We start from the raw sequence: 16629 nt of genomic DNA, 5'->3' as shown, positions 1-16629 counted from the left end.
CTACGACAAGGCATCCAAAAGGTGCAGGTCACATCTCGGCAGTACCATCACCATCATCATCAGAACATCAATTAGAGTATATTTGTATAACATTATATCCATGTAATCACAAGGATATATGCTTCATGGAAGCAATATGCCAGGTTTTTCCAAACAATGAAACTGTAACACCACCACCACAGTACGAGAAGAAAGCCTTCCGTCATGCAGGCATATATGGCCCCACCTCACAAGTGGATACTTAACTCTTGCTATCATCACAAACGCATATTTTCACCAAGTTCGCCAATGCAACCACGAACTCTTGTCTCAAAAACTAGACCAAAACCAGCCGTTGATCCAAAAGATCCATATATTATCCAAGAGATATGCCAACATGTTATAGCATTCGGTGCAGTATCCTTTCCAAATTGCAAAGAAAAGACCTTGTCGTAATGCAACAATAATAATTTTTATAGCAGCGAGTACGTATCTTTAAACTCGTTATACAATCATCAAGACTCGTTCATACTAAACTCCGGAAAACTCGGCTCACAATACCAATACCAAGTGCAACCTTGTTCGTCAGCAGACTACCATGTTACTTCAAATAGTATCTTGGGGAGTCTGAGTAAAATGTCGGAGCAGTTGACCAAAGAGACTCTCTTCTTAATCCATCAACAAGTTGAGGATCAAGAGGGAGCGATATTTGTGCCATATAGTTTGGTATATGGTCCTAAGTGACTTATCCAAATAATTTTACCCAAGATAAGTATTTGTCCCTTCGGTTAAAAATATAGAAGAATGATTATAGCACAATCAACAGTTATCCTTCTATACAAAAGGAAACCAGGTATAACCTGGAAATTACAGATCCCTAGAGAAATGGGAAACCGTTTACTCAGAAGACCAAGTACATATTCAAACCCTGGAGGTTACCAATCCCTAGAAAAGGTGGAGTCAGAGTAAGACTAGGTATAACCTGGAAGTTAGATATCCTTAAAAAGGGTAAATTAGCTTGGACCAGGTTGAACCTAGAAAACATTTGGTCCAGATACATAGTCAAAATGTATCTAGACGAAGATTGGACTGATACAGTTCCTTCATAACCTATAAATAAAGGTGGAATTTCAACTGTAAAGGTACACATTTCTAATCTTTCTTTATCCATAAAATACTTGCTTAGATCTCCTACTTATTAAGTCATCGAAGTGTCTTTGCAGGTGCCCTCATACTTTCATCTACCAACAATTATTGAAGAGCAAAAGTTGTTAAGGAGATGATTTACCAAATAGCTGGAGTTTCTTCATCTATCAAGAACGCATCACGAGGAATACTACCTAGCCATCTAACGGCTACAATTTCATTTTCACATACAAATCTCGAGGATTGTTGTAGAAACATTTTTTCTACAAAAACTTGATTATATGTTTAATATTATGGAGGTGCTTCCAAGTGATATATTCATGCACATACATAAATCTCACCTCTGTTGCGTTCAAACCAAATGACTCGAGTTTATCCAGGAAATCACTGATATAACAATAATGGGAGTAAGAAGGACAGGCCAAGGCAAAAGTCGTTCCCAATTTTTTGTCTGTCTCATGTCTTTTGCTGGACGCCTCCATCCTTGATGAAGGATATGAATTTGCCATAATTTATTGCAGACGACATAGAGAGAAACTTCTTTTTCTTCTTTAATGTTTTTCGACAGTGTAAACAAATAACCTAAAAAATCTAAGAACTTGGAAATGAAGCTAAAGTTTTACTGATTTACAAGATTGCTAATAAGGGTTACTAATTTATTTAGGGTGTGCCAGATTTTATATAAGACATAACATCCTGCACCTTTGGAATGATACTCATCCAATAAATTTGATATTCCTATTAGCATCCATGCTGATCTATTTACTAAAGCAATGCCTGCCTTCTAAATTTTCTTTTTTCTTTTTAGAAGCATACCTGCTAAATTAAAACAGTCGGTTCACAGGATCGTAACACAACAACTAAAATATTTATAAGTAAAAGTATCATGAGATTCATTATCCTTCATGGATCATTACCAAAATTCTAAATTTATCTTATAGAAATCTAATTATGAAGCTTACAACTTACAACGCCTTGAAATTTTATTAAAACCTTCAAACAAAAGAACATCAAAGTATTCTAGATTGATTTAACTCTTGCTTTTTCTGACATATTTGAGAAATCCATATCCACCCTTACAAGTTAAATATTCATTTAATGCTTGTAATCGATTAATTCAAGTTTTCTCCAATATTCAGGCTTGAATTACAACTTCACTATGAAGTAATACAATGAGTCTAACGGTAAAAATTTCACCAATAAAATCAATCAACAACACCTTGATCATATATTTGAAGAATAAAAAAACTCATATAGAATCAAATCATGTTATAACGGGTAATATGAACTTAAACTCGACGTAGTCTAAGGTTCACTAGTCTAAAGTATCAAAAAAAAACTTAAACTCATTTTAGTAGACCTTGCAAAAACAAATGACACGTAAAATTAACATGAAATCGGTACATTCTCTATCTTTCAAAGTTTCAAATTTCTTAATAGTAAAAAGAATGAGCAAGACATACCATAAGTTTGGGAAAAAAAAGATGTGACTCTATAATTTAGGCCGAGTTAAAAATCTCTAGTGCTGGTGGGAGTCCAACTCCCAAATCTATCTATCCTGCATGATTTATATGGGCTCCACTCCTATCAGTGTTTATCATTGGCTCCAAATTTATTTATTTTCATCTTTTGCCCAACTGATTGTATAGAAAAAAAAGTATTGTGAGAAGAAATCTTGCCCAGCTGATTTTCGTAGCATGGTCGCAATGAGATAGTACCACCAATTTCATGTATTTTCCTCCGTGTTTTTTACTGTAGATTTTCCAAGCAAGGCTTTAAAGAAACAATTTTGCTTCTTTTACACATTAATAAGTAGTTTTTCGGTTTGCGCGTTTTTTTTTATTTTTCTTTTTTCTTGTAAACCGACAAGTTATTTTAAAAGTGTATCTAGACAAATATTAGAATGACTTCTACAAACAAAAAAAAAGGTGTTCAAATACATTTTCAATTTTTTTTTTACTTCAACATGTAAAAAAGTCAGAAGTTAGGTTGGGAACAAAATTTGAGAACGACTTCTACAAGTCATTCTGAAATTTTATGTCAAAATAACTTCTTGCTTTTTGACTTCTAGATATCGAAAAGTTACTTCTAGACTAGCATGTTTGGATACCAGAAGCAGAAGTCATTCCCATAAATCAGAATCAAAAAAAATTTGCTTCATAAAATGTGTTGCATATCTTAGTCGAAGTTCCATTTTTCCTCTTTCTGCTTCTTTTCGCCTTTCCTTTTTCTTAATTGATAAATATATATTACTACATATGCATAATGCACTGTTCTGTAAGATACCAATAAGGTACTAATTTATTTGGGGTGTACCAGATTCTATATAAGACAAAACATCCCACATCTTTGGAATGGTACTTCTCCAATATAAGTTGATATCCCTATTAGCATCCATGCTGATTTATTTACTAAAGAAATGCCTACCTCCTAAATTATTATTTTTTTTATGTTTTGAAGCATACCTCCTAAATGAAAGAAGCTGGTTCACAAGGTTGTAATGCGACAAATTAAATACTTATAAGTAAAAGTATCGTGAGATTCATTATCCTTTATGGATCATTATCAATCAAAATTTACAAATGCTAATTATGAAGCTTACAACTTACAACCTCTTGAAATTTTATTAAAACCATCAAACAAAAAATATCAAAGTATTCTGGATTGGTTTAACTCTTTTGTTGACATATTTGAGATGTTCATTTCCACCCTTATGCTTGTAAATTATAATCGATTAATTCAAGTTTTCTCTAATATCTCAAGCTTGAATTACCTCTTCACTATGAAGTAAAACAATGTGTCTAACAGTAAAAACTCTACCGCTAAGTTTTAGCAATGAAACCAATCAACAACACCTTTATCTTATATTTGAAGAAAGAAACTCCCAGAGAATCAAATCATGCTATAACGTACTGGTAATTTAAACAGAGAATATGAATTTAAACTCATTTTAATAGACACTTGCGAAAACAAATGACATGTAAAATTAACGTGAAATCAGTTCATTCACTATCTTTCAAGTTTCATATTTTTTAATAGGACTAAAAAGAATGAGTGATACATGACATAAGTTTGGAAGAAAAAAAATGAGACTTTGTAATTTAGGCCGAGTAAAAATCTTTGGTACGAGTCCAACTCTAAATCTACATATCCTGCATAATTCAGATGGGCTTCATTCCTATCAATATTTATCACTCGGCTCTAATTTATTTATTTTTATCTTTTGTCCAGCTGATTATTATTTTATTTTTTTATTTTTTGATAAACAAGTTGATTTTGTTAAACAAGGTCACAATGAGATAGTACTACCGATTTTATCTCTTTTCCTTCGTTGTTTTTTTCACATTAGATTTTCCTAACAAGGCTTTAAAAAAACAAATTTTGTACACATCAATAAGTAGTTTTTCGATTTTTAAAAGTCAAAACTAAGTTGGGAACAAAATTCTAGAAGCAAAAATATTAGTTCTGTGAAACAAAAAAGATGTCTGGGTACACTTTTAAAAATAACTTGTTGGCTTTTATAAGCAAAAGAATCCAAAGATAAATTGGGAACAAATTTTTTGAATGACTTCTAGAAACAAAAGGTGCTCAAATACACTTTCAAAAATTACCGTTTGACTTCAACAAGTAAAAATGTAAGAAGTTAGGTCGGGAACGAAATTTGAGACCGACTTATATAAGCAAAAATGTTAACCTTTCGTATATTGGGTTTGGATACCATAAGCAAAAGTCAGAATTAAAAATATTATGCATTCTAAAAAACTTAACTTTTTCGCTTCTCTATCCATTCTGAATTTTATATCCAAACTATGTCTTTTTTTTTTACTTCTAGAAGTCGAAAAGCTACTTCCATACTAGCTTGTTTAGATACTAGAAGCAGAAGTCAATCCCATAAGTCACAAGGAAAAATAATTTGCTTTCAAGCTGACTTTTTTGTATGTAGAAGTCGTTTTGAAATTTTACTCTGCTTCTAGTGTAAATTTTGCATGCTTCTAAATTTATTTATTTTTACTCTTTACTTCTGAGATTGTCTGCTTCGAAAATTCTACTTCTAATATCCAAATACATGCAGAAAGTTTTTTCTAGTGGCTTCCGAGATCAATGTCCAAATGCATCCGACACCATGCCCATTTCCCATGCTCATTGTCCACCTGTTGTTGCACAACTCTTTACAGTGAGCATATAGATGATAGAGTGTCTTTATACTAATTACATCATGCACATGCTATCATTATCCCAACAATATATTTTCTTTTACTTGTAAAAATAATATCTGAAAACAAATTCTTAGTAGATTTACCCAAAGGAGAAATCAGTAACTGTTTCAACAATTTTTTCAATAAAACCGTTTATGAAACCCTAAAAATCAAAATCAAATGAATTTTAAACTTAATTGAAACGTAAAATCGATATTTACCTTCGATTTTGATATTTTTTTTTTAAACTCAATTGAAGATATACAGAAAATTGATTTTCTGAAGCCTATACTCCTTCGTTTTTGTGTTGAGATTTTTTAAAAATATCTGAATTAATCTACTCCTGGATCTAGTTTGTAGTTTTTTTTTCTTTTTTTGAAGTTGTAGTGATTTGTGCAGTTATTTTCAGTTTTTTTTTAAATTATTTTTTCGGTTTCTGGATCGAGAGAGAGGAAGAGAAACGAGTGAAATGAAACCGATAATAAATTTGTCGGTTTTTCTCTTCAACGTTTATGTTTTAAAGAAGCTTATTTTGGTAAACTAGAAATTCGGGTTTTACGCTTCTAGAAGGTTAGGGGTATTTGTAAAGCTTGAAAAGGTATTTTTCAATGGGCCTCATACTAGGGGTATATAGATATTGTTCCCATAAGATAAAAAATCCCACACTTTGGAATGGTACTCCTCCGGTAAAAGTGATATCCCTATTAGCGTCCATGTTGATTTATTACTAAAGCAATGCCTACCTCCTAAATTAAAAAAGCTGGTTCACAAGGTTGTAATGCGAAAACTTAAATATTTATAAATAAAAGTATCATGAAATTCATTATCCTTAATGGATCATTATCAAAAGTCTAAATTTATCTTATAGAAAGCTAATTATGAAGCTCACAACTTAAAATGTCTTGAAATTTTATTAAAACCTTCGTACAAAAGAACATCAAGATACTCTGGATTGGTTTAACTCCTGTTTATTCTGATATATTTGAAATATCCATATCCGCCCTTACAAGTTTAATGTTCTTTTAATGCTTGTAATCAACTAATTCAAGTGTTCTCTAATATCTCATGCTTGAATTCCACTTTACTATGAAATAAAACACTGTGTCTAACAGTAAAAATTCTACCACTAAGTTTTAGCAATAAAACAAATCAACAACACCTCTATCATATATTTGATAAAAAGAAACTCCTATGGAATCAGATCATGCTATAAATGGTAATTTAAATAGAAAATATGAACTTAAACTCATTTCAGGAGACACTTGCAAAAACAAATGACATGTAAAATTAACATGAAATCAGTTCATTCTCTATCTTTCAAGTTTCACATTTTTTTAATAGGACTATAAGAAGAATGAGAAAGACATGACATAAATTTGGGGGAAAAAATGGGACTATGTAATGAGTAACAAATCTAAGTAACAAATCTTTGTTACGGTTGGGGGTCCAACTCATAAATCATATCCTGCATATTTCAAATGGGCTTCATTCCAATCGGTATTTATTACTCGGGTCCAAATTTATTTACTTTTATCTTTTTCCCAGCTGTTTGTATAAAAAAAGAATCATGTTTTGAGGCATACTCATTTTTTCGAGGCATAATAATTCATTATCCCATCTAGGGTGGGTTTATAAGGGGTGTCTAAAGGGTAGTGCAATTACATATATATCTTTAAACAATTTAAATTATAAATGTGTCCTTTACCCTTAAAAACTAAAAATCAAAAAAAACCTTTAAACTTAAACATCTTGGATTCTAATTCAATCAAACAAGTAAACAAGCAAATGAAGCACAAATCGATGTGAGCGACGTTGAAGTGCGAAATCCAAATCCTGATTTCTCTCAAATGTATATTACAAGTTATTTGTAATAAATTCATCTTGTTTTTGATTGATTTTATTTTGTTTGATCGATAGAATATGATTTCAAAGATGAAATTAGGATTTACAGATGTATGTTCTGAAAAAGCGGGGGTCTAACAACACCACCCAATATTTCGCTTAGCAATCTGTATGGACTAACTCCGAAATACTTTGCTAGAGAATCAACTAGACAGTCAGACTCAATCTAGATAAAAGTATCTCAAGGAGTTAATATCTCTCTCTTGTTTTTGATATTACTCAAGCTAATAGAAATCAGCGAGTCCTAATCAAACACAATGAATACTTGGACGGTACCAAAGACCAATGTCCAAGGATCAATCAATATCAATCAACAACCAAAGGTTGGATTTCTAATTGATGATCACGAATGCACAACCTGTATTATTTCAATTATATAAAATATAATGCGGACAAGAAATAACACAGACACCAGAAATTTTGTTAACGAGGAAACCGCAAATGCAGAAAAATCCCGGGACCTAGTCCAGATTGAATACACATTGTATTAAGCCGCTACAGACACTAGCCTACTCCAAGCTAACTTCGGACTGGACTATAGTTGAACCCCAATCAGTCTCCCACCGATCCAAGGTACAATTGTACTCCTACACCTCTGATCCCAACAGGATACTGCGCACTTGATTCCCTTAGATGATCTCACCCACAACCAAGAGTTGCTGCAACCCAAAATCGCAGACTTGTTAATAAACAAATCTGTCTCACACAGAAAGTCTATCAAAGGATAAATCTGTCTCCCACAGATAAACCCTAGGTTTTGTTCCGTCTTAAGATATGAAATCAAGGTGAACAGGAACCAATTGATAATCTGGTCTTATATTCCGGAAGAACAACCTAGATTAATCAATCACCTCTCTACAATCCTTCCTGACTGCACAAGCGGTTTATCGAGGAATCACAAACAGTGAGACGAAGATGTTTGTGACTTCTTTATCTTGCCTATCGGAGAACTCTCACGATCTCAAGACAATCAATCGATTGTACTCGTACGATAGAAGATGCAAGATCAGATCACACAACTATGATAAAAGTATTATCGGTCTGGCTTCACAATCCCAATGAAGTCTTTAAGTCGTTAACCTAGTTTTAGAGAAGAAAACCAAAGGTTAAAGGAGAATCGACTCTAGCGAGCGCACTAGTATCACACATACGTGTGGGGATTAGTTTTGCACAATGCTAGATGTATCCTTTATATATCCTTCAAATCAGGGTTTTGCCTTAGTTGCAAAGCAATCCATATTCACCATTAGATGAAAACCTGATTTAGATTCAAGCTAATATTTCTCAACCGTTAGATCAAAAACTAAGCTTGTCACACACACTTGGGTAGACGTTTACTGGGTTTTCGAAAACCATGCCCAAACGTGTACGTGTACGTCGGTTCAATATAGTAACCCAAAAGGTTAGCCATATAAGCATTTCATATTAACCTTGTTCTTCTTCACCATAACTAGTTCAATTGACTCAAATGAACTAGTTAAAGAGTTGTTCAATTGCTATATGATCTTATGTAACTACACAAGACACAATTGAAACAAAGATGATTCGAATCGATTGAATCGGCTCATGAACTTTATAGCCACGGTTTGCATAAAGCATTCCTTAGTAATTTAAGTTTCATGTTTAGAGCACATCTTTATATCATAACCACTTAAGCTCACAAACAAGTTCGCGGACTTAAGACAACCGGCGGAGTTTCCAAAACTCAGCAGAAAATCTCGGCAAAGAGACTTTCGCCAGTTCGCGGACTAGGTTCGCGGACTTACACGTAAACGAGTTTTTGGAAAATCCCAGCAGAAATTCTCGTTCCAGAACTTCCGTCAGTTCGCGGACTGAGTTCGCGGACTGGGTTCGCGGAATTGGCAAAGCCAATTCCTCTGGTTTCTCTTAATCAACAAAGTTCGAAAACTTCAGATTAAGGAATACATGGTTATGTAATCTAAACTCTCATTCCAATCATTGAGACATTCTCAGAGGACGTTATATAGTCGTTATTCACAGACTGTTTCACATTAGAGCAATTCTCAAAGTAATTGAAACTTTTCATGACTTTCGTCACTAGGTGAAGATAAACTTGATCAAAGCGAAACGCTTTACCAACACATGATTTCGAGATATAGATAGGCGAGATATACTCGGCTCGAAATATCAAATGTGTATGATCCAGTCTATATAGCATACGACTTTTGTCTCATAAGAAGTATGAGATAGAAGAGATATACTTTCGAGTGATAGATAAGTTCAAGTCTCCACATACCTTTTTGTTGATGAAGTTCGACAGTTCCTTGTGTAGATCTTAGTTGTTGTATGATGAATCGCCATGAGGTCCTTGAGCTCAACTACACTTTTCTATCTTAGTCCGATACTTAGCTATGTAGGCTAGAAATCAAAACTCATAGTTTTGATCACTAACATTGACAAACATGCTTGAGATAGAAACGCATTCGAGGTCGACCGAGATATGCTCTAACAATCTCCCCCTTTGTCAATTTTAGTGACAAAACTATTGATACATATAGAATACAAAAAAGATAAACTTTAGTGGCTCCTATTCCATAGTCTAATCTTCAACTTTCCCTGAAATCTTCGTCCTTCCAAGTACTCCAATGATCCCAAAGGTTGTAAGTTTAGCATCACCATTGTTGAAGATCCGTGGCTATAACAATGAGAGAAATCGAGATTCTCGATCATTATTATACAGTGACAAAGTATTATTATGTAACATCAAAGTCCAATTGCATCACGACTTTAACAATAATACTATGGTGATATGTATCACTCCCCCTTAGTCAATACTCCATCTCGATTATGGAAACCACTCCCCCTTACACAATGATCCGAAAACCATATGTATTTGTAGTGTGAACTACATAATTTCTCCCCCTTTTTGTCAATAAAATTGGCAAAGGTACAAGAACGGGATCATAATGAAATTTTCACAAGAGAATTTCATAGACTAAAATAAAAATACATACCAACTTAATTTAGATGCAATCATAAAGCCGAAGCTAAATGCATTGATCAAGGAGTTTTAAGATACAAGATAACCCCTATAAAATTCCACAGCCGCACACCCCGCAAGATATTACAATTAAGCACAAGTTCAAAAGAACTATCCCCCATTTGATATCATTCCCGAAAGAACAACAAGAACGACCTTAATTTCGAAATAAAAGAAGGATTTTTTAAATGGACACCAAAAACCATAGAAATATTTTCTATATCCAAAACTCAACCAAATTAATCACAAGTAAACCCATGATTAATTTAATTGGAATACACAACTAAATCAAACCACAAAAGTGATCAATTTAATTGAAAGTGCCTAACATAAGTAAACTTACGGAGCTACTACAACTAAGGTAATCATACGGAGATGACTAACTTAATCGTTCACATACTCAACATAAGGAAAACCTTACGGAATATACGACTACATCAACCAATAGAACATGATTTGTATAGCCGTTCATATACTCCACACAAGCATTTGTGGAATATATGAAAACTCAATTAGACTAATTACAAGAGAACCCATAATTAATCTAATTGGAATACAAACAACCAAACTAATCACAAAAGTAATCAATTTAATTGTCGAAAGATTTTACTCGACAAAAGAAGATTTTCGGAGCAAATAACTAAATAACCAACCAAGATGATTAATTTAGTTCATGATGCTCAACATATAGCCTCTTATGGAACAACCAACAAAGCCAATAAGAATAATCGACTTAGTTGTATCGTGCTCAACATAAGACACACAATGGATCCTTCACGGTAAAACATAACAAAATGGATCAATGAAGATCAATACCGTGGATAACATACAATGATCTATTATATTTTCCATCATAACAATATAATCGACTTTATCCTTGTCAAACAAAAGATTTTATCCTATTTTCCATCAAATACATGACTGCATAGGCATAACTTTTGTAATTGTCAAAAGTCCATTCGTCCTTTCATCAATACGAATACCAATTCATGAACGACTTTACTTTTGACATATATGGGACCTTCTAGTTCACGGACGCAAACAATGCATATCCTATAATCAAATTGCAATATCACAAAATCATAAAGATCAATACTGCAATAACGTCATCCTCCAAATATTTTTAGAATTTAAAACAATAAACCTAAAAAATAAACATAAGAAGATGAAAACAAAAATAGCTATGTGTAGTCACAATCATCGCTATTGAAAGCACTAGTTATTCTTCCAACTAATCCAAAAAGAAGACATACTAGGAAAACAACTAGAACCAACTAAATCATGTCTGCAACCAGGGATTGAACAAGAACGAGTTCCTCAGTTGCCTTCCTTAGCTCGTCTTTTAGGTAGTATAGATTCCGTGTTTCGCTACCAAGTTATTCGCGTACGACCTTAAAGTCTCCAAGAATATTTCCTACCAGTTGTGAAGAAATCTGAACTGGCAGTTTGTCTTCGTTTTCATGATCAAGAGCATGAAAGCATGAGATATCAAAAGGACATAGCTCAACATCATCAACCTTGTTGCTTCCCTCCATTGTGCACCAAAAAGACTTTTAGAATATCTTTTTGCACCTCTGGAACACATTATAAATATAAGGAATTCCATAAAACCCTAGGAAACATGACGTTCGTGAGGGTTGGTGCATGTACGGGCCTATGATAGACCAGGAATCCCAAAAAGTAAAAGAAATAGATGTTGAGGAGCAAACGGAATAAAGTAACATTGAATGCAGTACAATCCTGACAGCTTTCTCAAGATGAAAAATCCTGAGAATCAAGAGCATCACTTTTTAACAAGACAAAAATTAAAAAGAGATGCAACATGAACATGTCAGGGTGTAGTAAGATGGGCATCTTTCTCATCATTATTCACTTCTTCTTTTTCCTTTTCATCGGTATTTAAAAAACTACCTGGTTTAGTTGAAGAAGTATTATCAAGAGAAAATTTAGAATTACCTGGGTTAACAACATTCCATGTTTTCTTGATATTCCGTCTCAGTCTGTTTATGTGACTCTTCAGATCAGAGACTCAATTGTTGACATGTAAGAAGTCTGAATTGGATTCACAGTCCTTTTTGAGAAAATTAGAGGAACTTAACTTGTTTTTCTTTCTCCTGTTCCTTTTTCTCCTTCCAGACTGACTTACAGCACCTGCCACACTTTTGTTGTTTTTCCTTCCACCATTGTAGGCATCCTTCGGTTTGAAGACATAATTAGGAAAAGCCTTATCACAGTATATCTCTTGAGGTCGAACAGGGTTGATTCCAATCTGTGATATAGGTTTAACAACTTCTTTAGACATCCAATTAAGAATGTTGTGAAGTTTTTCATTCCTTATCTGAAGGCGACACCTTCGCTTAGAGTGTCTTTTATTTCCGCAGTAATAGCAGTTGAAGGACTTACATTCAGTAATTCTCTTTTGAGCAGATTTAGAAGAAGTAGAATCCTTGTTTTTGCAAGCTGACACAGGTTCTTCACATGGAGAAATATTAACAGCTTTAACAAACTTAGTCTTACCACTGTTAGGAGCGTCTATTCCTTTATATCCCAGACCACGTTTATCATGATGTTCTTTACAGGCTCCCAGCATAGAAGACAGTTTTGTATAGATAGAACCGAACCTATTTAGATTCTCTTCCAGTGATTTTACCTCATTAAGAGCAGCAATGAGTTTGGTTTCCAAGGATTTCTTTCTGATAAGAAGACTGCGTTCTTTGTCATTCAAACACTTCTGTTGAGATTCACATCTTGCTTCACTTTCGGCAAGCCTCTATTTTAATATACAGAGGTTACGAAGAAGATTATCACATTCAGATTTTTTTGAGCGAACCTCTTCTTCATGATCTTTAACGGTAGATTGTAACTGTTTGTATCCACCATCATAACCTTTGAAGAGTTTTCTCAACTTTCTGTTTTCTTGACAGAGAGGACTCATAAACTTTCTCAAGCAAGCAGTTGTCCTTGTTCCTTCAATTCACGATTAAACAACTTGATGTATTGAGAAACTTCCTCATCAAGACTTTGTCCTTCTTCAGAATCATTATCATCCGAGAGATCGTCCAACTGTTCATCAAGAGATTTCCTCCAGTTGAATTTAGATTCGGCTGAAGGAGACGAGAAGGAGTTTTCCTCAGTGGTTTCAGATCTTTGAAACTTATCTGAGTAGTCATGTACTGATGTTGCGCTGTCAGAGATAGTACTCTTGTCCATAGAGTCAGATCACTACAAACACGGACTTTTGAGGTCTTTAACGTGTTTGCCTGCTCTGATACCAATTGAAAAAGCGGGGGTCTAACAACACCACCCAATATTTCGCTTAGCAATCTGTATGGACTAACTCCGAAATACTTTGCTAGAGAATCAACTAGACAGTCAGACTCATTCTAGATAAAAGTATCTCAAGGAGTTAATATCTCTCTCTTGTTTTTGATATTACTCAAGCCAATAGAAATCAACGAGTCCTAATCAAACACAAGGAATACTTGGACGGTACCAAATACCAATATCCAATGATCAATCAATATCAATCAACAACCAAAGGTTGGATTTCCAATTGATGATCATGAACGCACAACCTGTATTATTTCAATTATATAAAATATAATGCAGAAAAGAAATAACACAGACACCAGAAATTTTGTTAACGACGAAACCGCAAATGCATAAAAACCCTGGGTCCTAGTCCAGATTGAATACACACTGTATTAAGCCGCTACAGACACTAGCCTACTCCAAGCTAACTTCGGAATGGGCTATAGTTGAACCCCAATCAGTCCCCACCGATCCAAGGTACAGTTATACTCCTACGCCTCTGATCCCAGCAGGATACTGGGCACTTGATTCCCTTAGCTGATCTCACCCACAACCAAGAGTTGTTGCAACCCAAAATCGCAGACTTGATAATAAACAAATCTGTCTCACAAAGAAAAGTCTATCAAATGATAAATCTGTCTCCCACAAATAAACCCTAGGTTTTGTTCCGTCTTAAGATATGAAATCAAGGTGAACAGGAAGCAATTGATAATCCGGTCTTATATTCCCGAAAAACTGCCTAGATTAATCAATCACCTCTCTACAATCCTTCCTGAATACACAGGCGGTTTGTCGAGGAATCACAAACAGTGAGACGAAGATGTTTGTGACTTCTTTATCTTGCCTATCGGAGAACTCTCACGATCTCAAGACAATCAATCGATTGTACTTGTACGATAGAAGATGCAAAATCAGATCACACAACTACGATAAAAGTAGTATCGGTCTAGCTTCACAATCCCAATGAAGTCTTTAAGTCGTTAACCTGGTTTTAGAGAAGAAAACCAAAGGTTAAAGGAGAATCGACTCTAGAGAGCGCACTAGTATCACACAGATATGTGGGGATTAGTTTTGCACAATGTTAGATGTCTCCTTTATATAGACTTCAAATCAGGGTTTTGCCTTAGTTACAAAGCAATCCATATTCACCGTTAGATGAAAACCTGATTTAGATTCAAGCTAATATTTCTCAACCGTTAGATCGAAAACTTAGCTTGTCACACACACTTGGGTATACGTTTACTGGGTATGCGAAAACCATGCCCAAACGTGTGCGTGTATGTTGGTTCAACATAGTAACCCAAAAGGTTAACCATATGAGCATTTCATATTAACATTGTTCTTCTTCACCATAACTAGTTCAATTGACTCAAATGAACTAGTTAAAGAGTTGTTCAATTGCTATGAGATATTATGTAACTACACAACACACAATTAAAACAAAGATGATTTGATTCGATTGAATCGGCTCATGAACTTTATAGCCACGGTTTGCATAAAGCATTCCTTATTATTTTAAGTTTCATGTTCATAGCACATCTTTAGATCATAACCACGTAAGCTCACAAACAAGTTCGCGGACATAAGACAACCGGCGGAGTTTTCAAAACTCAGCATAAAATCTCGGCAAAGAGACTTTCGCCAGTTCGCGGACTTACACGCACACGAGTTTTTGGAAAATCCCAGCAGAAATTCTCGGTCGAGAATTTCCGTCAGTTCGCGGACTTGGCAAAGCCAAATCCTCCGATTTCTCTCAATCAACAAAGTTCGAAAACTTTGGATTAAGGAATACATGGTTATGTAATCTAAACTCTCATTCCAATCATTGATACATTCTCAGAGGACGTTATATAGCCGTTATTCACAGACCGTTTCACGTCAGAGAAATTCTCAAAGTAATTGAAACTTTTCATGACTTTCGTCACTAGGTGAAGATAAACTTGATCAAAGCGAGACGCTTACCAACACATGATTTCGAGATATAGATAGGCGAGATATACTCGGATCGAAATATCAAATGTGTATGATCCAGTCTATATAGCATATGACTTTTGTCTCATAAGAAGTAGGAGATAGAAGAGATATACTTTTGAGTGATAGATAAGTTCAAGTCTCCACATACCTTTTTGTTGATGAAGTTCCACGGTTCCTTGTGTAGATCTTCGTCGTTGTATGATGAATCGCCATGAAGTCCTTGAGCTCAACTACACTTTTCTATCATAGTCCGAGACTTAGCTATCTAGGATAGAAATCAAAACTCATAGTTTTGATCACTAACATTAACAAACATGCTTGAGATAGCAACGCATGCGAGGTCGATCGAGCTATGCTCTAACAGGTTCGGCTCAAAAAGTCGCAAAATTATCAGACAAACCTAGGCTTGTTCTTCATTTTTAATTTTTCAGAAGATCAGTTCGGCTGATCTTGGAATATCTATTTTGACCTAGTATATGATTTAGGGAAACATTATTTTTGGCTGATGCGATTTTGCTAGATTTTGAGACGAATTTTTGACTTGAATAAGTTCAGAAATTCAATGATGTTCGGCTGGTTTGTACATTGCTAGGTTTTGAGATGAACTGTTGATTTGAATAAGTTTTTGAATTCGATGATGTTTGGATGATGCGACTCTGCTAGATTTTGTGTCGAGATGTTCATCTATGTATTATACCAGTTATCAGCCGAACCTCCCTATGGTTCGCCGAACTTACATGTGAAAGTTCAGGTTTTTGAGGAATTCAACCTATAAAAAGGACACTAAACTTACCCATGTATTATATTTTTTTTACGAGATGAAGATTCTCCTTCGTCATTTGAATCCCCATCTTGAATTACAATAATCTCAATAATCTAGTTTTTTTTTTCTTCTTTTTCCTCTCAAAAAAACAAAGATCTAATTTCTCTACCAACACTAACAACTTAACTTTAATCAATTATTAACATTATTAATTAATCATTATTACTAATCCAATCATAATCATTAAAATTAATTAAGTAAGGGTAGTTATGCCATTATCAAAAAAGGCTGGATAAGGGGTGATGGTGTTTTCTATCTAGTGCCCCTATTTTGACACCGTTAGCTCTGGCTTAAAA

This window comes from Papaver somniferum, chromosome 5 (genome assembly GCF_003573695.1).
Source record: "Papaver somniferum cultivar HN1 chromosome 5, ASM357369v1, whole genome shotgun sequence".
NCBI lineage: Eukaryota > Viridiplantae > Streptophyta > Magnoliopsida > Ranunculales > Papaveraceae > Papaver > Papaver somniferum.
This window is presented reverse-complemented; position numbering follows the sequence as displayed.